The sequence below is a fragment of the Dreissena polymorpha genome, chromosome 2 (assembly GCF_020536995.1).
Source record: "Dreissena polymorpha isolate Duluth1 chromosome 2, UMN_Dpol_1.0, whole genome shotgun sequence".
NCBI classification, from domain to species: Eukaryota; Metazoa; Mollusca; class Bivalvia; order Myida; family Dreissenidae; genus Dreissena; species Dreissena polymorpha.
The window spans coordinates 8,577,813-8,585,530 of record NC_068356.1 but is presented as its reverse complement, the minus strand read 5'-3'; the positions used below and the strand labels follow the sequence as shown (position 1 = coordinate 8,585,530).

The 7,718-nt window shown below is 34.9% G+C and overlaps 1 protein-coding gene across 1 annotated transcript in view; it reads left to right on the top strand.

The window, feature by feature from the left end:
- The window catches only part of LOC127865788 (uncharacterized), a 230,492-nt gene that overhangs the window by 22,053 nt on the left and 200,721 nt on the right, over positions 1–7,718 (top strand). The window lies entirely within an intron of this gene.

The window sequence follows — 7,718 nt, the reverse complement described above, 5'->3', positions numbered from 1 at the left end:
TCTTGTAACACAATGGTGCAATGGTCTTACATATGGGTCTGATAATGCAATGGTCTTACATATGGGTCTGATAATGCAATGGTGTTACACATTGGTCTGATAACACAATGCATTGCATATGGCTCTTATAACACAATGTTGTTACATATTGGTCTGACAACACAATCGTGTAAAATATGGGTCTGATAACAAGTGGTGTCTGATAACATTATTGTAAATTATGGGTATGATAACACTATAGTGTAAATTATGGGTATGATAACACTATAGTGTAAATTATGGGTATGATAACACTATAGTGTAAATTATGGGTATGATAACACTATAGTGTAAATTATGGGTATGATAACACAATGAAGTTACATATGGGTCTGATTACACAATGAAGTAACATATGTCTCTTATAACACAATGGTGGTACATATGGGTCTGATTACAAAATGGTGTTTAATATGGGTCTAATTACACAAGGGTGGTACATATGGGTCTGATAACACAAAGGTGTTGCATATGGGTCTGATAACACAAGGGTGGTACAAAATGGGTCTGATAACACAATTATGTTATATATGGGTCTGATAATACAATGCTGTAAAATATGGGTCTGATAACACGATTGTGTTACCTATGGGTCTGATAACAAATTGGCATTACATATGGGTCTGATAACACAATGGTTTCACATATGGGTCTTATTACACAAGGGTGGTACATATGGGTCTGTTAACACACTTGTGTTACATTTGGGTCTGATAACATAATGGTGTTACATTTGGGTCTGATAACACAATGGTCTCACATGTGGGTCTCATTTCACAAGGGTGGTACTTATGGGTCTGATAACACAATGGTGTTACATATGGGTCTGATAACACAATGGTGTTACATGTGTCTCATGACACAATAGTGTTACATATGTGTGTGATAACACAATGTTGGTACATTTGGTTGTGATAACAAAATGGTGTTACATATGTGTATCATAACACAACAATGTTAGATATGGGTCTGACAACACAATTTTGGTTCATACAGGTGTGATAACACAATGATGGTACATGTGGGTCTGATAACACAATGGCAGTGCATATGGGTGGGTAGACACTTATAAGATTGGGCAACATAGTCATGGAGCTACCACACAGTGTAAGCTTTCATGCAATGGTTTGATTCTGAAAATGGACTAAAACAGTCTAAACCACTGTCTGACTGGACGGAAGTTTATGTGGGTTCAACAAAGTTCTGGGTTCTGGTTCAATATCAAGAGTAGTATTCGCTTATATTGACCTTGAAAACTTTCACAAAACTACATTGTATAACAACATCATAATTTCCTATTAGTCTATGATTTAGTTGAAGATGTAATAATTAACAAGGGCTTTTGTAAAACATGCATGCCCCCCATATGGGCTGTCAGTTGTAGTGGCAGCCATTGTGTGAATATGTTTTTTGTCACTGTGCCCTTGACCTTTGACCTAGTGGCCTGAAATTAATAGGGGTCATCTGCCAGTCATGATCAATGTACCTATGACGTTTCATGATCCTAGGTGTAAGCATTCTTGATTTATCATCCGGAAACCATTTTACTATTTCATGTCACTGTGACCTTGACCTTTGACCTGAAAATCAATAGGGGTCATCTGCCAGTCATGATCAATGTGCCTATGAAGTTTCATGATCCGGACACCATTTTACTGTTTTGAGTCACTGTGACCTTGACCTTTGACCTAGTGACCTGAAAATCAATAGGGGTCATCTGCCAGTCATGATCAATGTACCTATGAAGTTTCATGATCTTAGGCGTAAGCATTCTTGAGTTATCATTCGGAAACCATTTTACTGTTTCGAGTCACTGTGACCTTGACCTTTGACCTAGTGCCCTGAAAAACAACAGGGGTCATCTGCCAGTCATGATCAATGTACCTATGAAGTTTCATGATCCTAGGCCTAAGCATTCTTGAGTTATCATCCGGAAACCATTTTACTATTTCAAGTCACTGTGACCTTGACCTTTGACCTGAAAATCAAAAGGGGTCATCTGACAGTCATGATAAATGTACCTATGAAGTTTCATGATCCTAGGCCTAAGCGTTCTTGAGTTATCATCCGGAAACCATCTGGTGGACGGAGGAACAGACCAACCAACAGACCGACGGACTGACAGACCGACATGTGCAAAACAATATACCCCCTCTTCTTCGAAGGGGGGCATAAAAAAATAGACATATATAAATCCATTTTATTTTAGTACAAAAAGAGGCATTAACTGCAGAACAAAACTGATTGCAGTACATATATATAACACATATATACTTGGTTTAAATATCTTTGCACATGCCTCTTTTGAAATGCCTTAAACTTTGTATGATCTTATTTAATATTTCCCTGTATAAAATGTTATAACTGCTTAAGTCCTGAATATACCAAGCTTCTATGTAACTTGCACTTTTAGGAAAGAATAGAAACACTTCCTTTTTGCGTTACAAAACTAGTAACAGTAATTCGAATATGTACATTTTTCAAGTACCTTTAAGAATAAAGTTCAACTATCACGCTATCAGTTTCCTGAAACAAGGCAACTAAAACGCTGAACTTGCTTTTTACACAACTTGCTGTATTATACTTTATTGAGACATTGTGAGATATATTATTCGCCAAATAGATTCTAATTTGTTATTGTTTTAAGGATAGATAAAACTTATGTCGTATTCAGCATCATAGGATTTAAACTTGACAATAAATGATCTGGTCTCAGAGAAAACAAGGCTGATTGCATGTGAGTGAAGTATCAACCCAGATTGACCTGTGCAGTTTGCACAGGCTTATCTGGGATGACACTTTCTGCCTAGAATGGATTTCCATTTAGAAGAGATTTCCTATACACAATTAAATTCCTTAAAAGCAGAAAGTGTCCTACCTGACAGCCTGTGTGGACTGCACAGGCTAAGCAGGGATAATACTTTACACACATGCATTAAGCCCTGTTTCAATTAACAAAACATGATTATTTCTTAAAGATATCTGGGTCAATAGTCACAAAGCTCAGAGTGCAAGTTTCTCACAATCATTAAATTCAATCTCATATTGGTTAGATGGTATGTGTTTGTCAACAGAAGAACACAGATTTCAACAGAACAGGTCTGACATAGCAACACTTTTCGTTGCAGCACTTCAGCACTTCTAAATTTGGGGCTTTTGGTGTAAAACCCATTGATATTGTCATAAAATTATTCTATGCCATTAAATTAGGTTTAAATGCAGAAATACAACCAGATGTGTATGTGAAACACTATGTCCCCCAAATATATTTGACCTTTGACCTTGAAGGATGACCTTGACCTTTCACCACTCAAAATGTGCTCCATGAGATACACATGCATGCCAAATATCAAGTTGCTATCTTCAATATTGCAAAAGATTTGTCCAATGTTAAAGTTTGACGCAAACCAACAAACCAACAAACAAACCAACAGAAAGGGCGAAAACAATATGTCCCCCAGTATATACTGCTATAAAAACAGCTGAAAGTAGATATGCTACAAGTACAAAATTATGCACATGGGCACACGTTTGCTCATTGGGGCATACTTATGTGACTATATTTATAGATGTTTGTCTTTTGGCATATATTTAAAAACAAATGGCTCAAAGTGAAAGCAAGAGATCACTGCCTTATAAGCAATTACAATCCTTTTTCCTGTATAAGGTACATTGTATTACCGTAAGTAACAACAAGAGGTGTTTGTGAAACACAATGTCCCCTATATGATGTTTGACCTTAAAGGATGACCTTGACCCTTCACCACTCAAAATGTGCAGCTCCATGAGATACACATGCATTTCAAATATAAAATTGCTAGCTTCAATATTGCAGAAGTGACATTACATGAGCAATTTTGACCCATATATTTGACCTTGAAGGATGACCTTGACCTTGACCTTTCGCCACTCAAAATCTGCAGCTCCGTGAGATACACATGCATGCCAAATATCAAGTTGCAATCTTCAATATTGCAAAAGTATTCATAAAATAAGCGATTTGGGCCACATATATTTGACCTCTGACCTTGAAGGATGACCTTGACCTTTCACCACTCAAACTGTGCAGCTCCATGAGATACACATGCATGCCAAATATCAAGTTGCTATCTTCAATATTGCAAAAGTACTCATAAAATGAGCGATTTTGTCCACATAATTTTGACCTCTGACCTTGAAGGATGACATTGACCTTGACCTATCACCACTCAAAATGTGCAGCTCCATGAGATACACATGCATGCCAAATATCAAGTTGCTATCTTGAATATTGAAATACTGCAAAAGTGTACATTAAATGAGCGATTTTGACCCATATATTTGACCTTTGACCTTGAAGGATGACCTTGACCTTTCACCACTCAAAATGTGCAGCTCCATGAGATACATATGCATGCCAAAATATCAAGTTGCTATCTTCAATATTGCAAAATATAGTGGGGGACATAAAAAGCTTCATAATTTGAAGAAAAAATGGGTATCAAAATGATGAATATTTTTTACAGTATAATGAAATAAAGGTATAAAAATAACAACAAATTCTTATTATTCAAACATAATGTACCTGAAGGTATGAATTTATGCCAACATACTTAAATTGTACAAAAAGTGCTAAAATGACACATTTGCAAATTCTAAATATATGCCAGGTTATTTCTTTAGGCACAAAATTGTGGTTCTACTTCTAAATATATGCCTGTATGCACAAATTGTGCCTGTAGGTCTACATATATGCCCATAGGCACAAATGTGTGCTTATACTTTAAAATACAGGCCAGTAGGCACAAAATTGTGTCTGTACTTCTAAATATATGTCTGCAGGCTTATGCTTTGTACCTGCAGTTATACTTACTTAACTTTGTCATATTATTATTTCAAAAGAAATGTGATAATACAAAGGAAGCATTTCAAAAAAATTTACTTGCATCTAAAGAGTCCTTTGCTATACAATATTGTTCATGTTGTGTATGCAACACTTCACATCAATGACATTGTTGCACTTGAATTAGTTATCATAAACAGAATAATTATTGCATCATAAACAATCTTTTTAGAGCTGCTTAACGACAACTTCGACAAGACAATGTCAGCATTACAAATGCTTGGTTTATTTTTATTACATTAGTAAACGATATCAGGAAAACTGGTAATAAACATGTTATTACTTAGGGGAAATATTAAATAGGATACACAATATATGAGGAATGAGCTCTTAAAGGGATCTTTTCACGCTTTGGTAAATTGACAAAATTGAAAAAAGTTGTTTCAGATCCGTTAGTTTTCGTTTTAGTTATGATATTTGTAAGGAAACAGTATTACTGAACATTAACCATGCTCTAATATAGCCATTATATGCATCTTTTGACGATTTTAAAACCTAAAAATTATAAAGCGTTGCAACGCGAAACGATTGAATAATTTGGAGAGTTCTGTTTTTGTCGTTAAATTTTGTGAAACTACGAAGATTGCTTATATAAGGTATAAAATACGTCACGAATTTGTACTCGGCGGAATAGCTCAGTAGGCTATAGCGTTTTTACTCCAGGACTCTGGCAGGACTCCAGGGGTCACTGGTTCGAAACCTGCTCCGGGCAATGTTCTTTTCCCTTTTTTAATTTTTTTCTTGATTTTTTACTGGAGCTTTTATGATCCAATGTTTACATTTATCAATATATAGCATTTAATGAATAAGTTAAAAAAATGCCAAAATCTGTGAAAAGGCCCCTTTAACAAACCTTAAATTATTCCATAGTGATAAAAATCATGTATATATAGGCGTAAGTACAAAACTTATTGCCATATTGACCGTCTGTGATCATAATGGTTACACATATGACCTGAATCAATACCATGTATACTTGGAAAAGCTAACTGGACTGATGCTATGATATGCTTGATTGAAGACCACACAAAGCACTAATGACTTTTTGGGCTATAAATAAGTCAAATTCTCATTGGAAAAACATTTCCCATACAGACCAGTCCCAACTTATGATATGGCATTTAGATGATTGCAATAAGACGAGTTCACTATAGAAATTGAGTGTTTAAGTTGTGATAACCATTTAACTGATCTGTTCAGAATATTATTAGTAAATGAAGTTTTATCAATAAGTCTTAAAATTGTATTAATCAAATTGTTCCCAATTAAATTTGCATTGTAATTACAATATCATAGGAATAGTCCCATTAATAATAGCTGGATGCCTGTTGGCAGCATGTCAAGCTCATGGTCAACATGGAGACATAGAGGACCACATAGATTGGCAGTTTCCTTAAAGTGCTCATTTGCGGTTAGTTATTTGAAAATTGCATAACAATGTTATATTAAGGAGAAACAATATGTGTCCAAATTGAACCTGTGTCATTGTTCTTTAAGTCATAGAGACAAGTGTTACACGTGCACATCTAGTGATGGTGAAATGTTAATTAAACATTGCATGATTAATGAAATGTTATAGTCCAGAACGACTGGGATTCATGCATGCACATACATTTGACAATTTTGACTGCTACATCCCGCTATCTGCAAGCACTGCTACATCCCGCTATCTGCAAGCACTGCTACATCCCGCTATCTGGAAGCACTGCTACATCCCGCTATCTGGAAGCACTGCTACATCCCGCTATCTGCAAGCACTGCTACATCCCGCTATCTGCAAGCAGGCTCCACAAAAAATGTCAAAATCTCTGGAACAGGGCAGATAAAATGGCACATATCAGTGATCAAGTTTATCTAAAACCAATCCATTGTTGCTGAAGCTGCAATATGTCCATCACTACAAATCATGTACTTTCTCCATCACTACAAATCATGTACTTTCTCCATCACTACAAATCATGTACTTTCCTGATAAAACACAATTATCTTTGACATGTTTATGTCAAATATGTCTGATTTAAGAGGTAATGTCAGCAGTAGTAACATTGTGTTTTATGTTTGCAACCAAAACTGATAAGTTTGGATAAGCCTGGTATACACTGAGAAAACCATCAGGCTTTACCAAAAATCATATTAATTATATTACAATTTACATATATAACTAATAATTTTACTTATACTGGTAATAAACTTTGACTGAATGCTGATGGCTAATAATGTCAGAAATGTCATTGATTCACAAATGATATAAGTTTAACATTCAATACTTATTTTATAAACAACAGTTCTTAAGACCTGTTTACTAGTACTATCTCCATCAAACCTTTTAAATGTAATAAATTTATGTTATAAAACAAATGCATTTGATTTCGAAACATTCTGAACATAGATTATGAGTGTAGGAAACAATATTGATTTGATATTAGACCAATTTTTAAACATATACATTACTTCCATGTTTCCAAATGATCTCAGAATCTTTCTTCCCATGAGAAATTATGTGATTTATAAATATGTCTGAATGTATACAGACATATATCATAATTTATTATCCTCTTGCGGCACTCTCTAACTGAAAAAACTCCTAGCAATTTTTCTTGTCTGTATATCAAAGTTTCTCATAACAATGTTGTTTTCTTGGTACAATATTGCACACTTACCCTAAACTGTAAGAAACCAAAACATTATGACAAACCCTTTTCTATCATTTGTTGCCATATGATTGTTACCAACAAATTAATGTTCTTTGGACTCATATTTCTGTGGTTCAAAGTGTTCAGAAACAGGATTGTTTCTA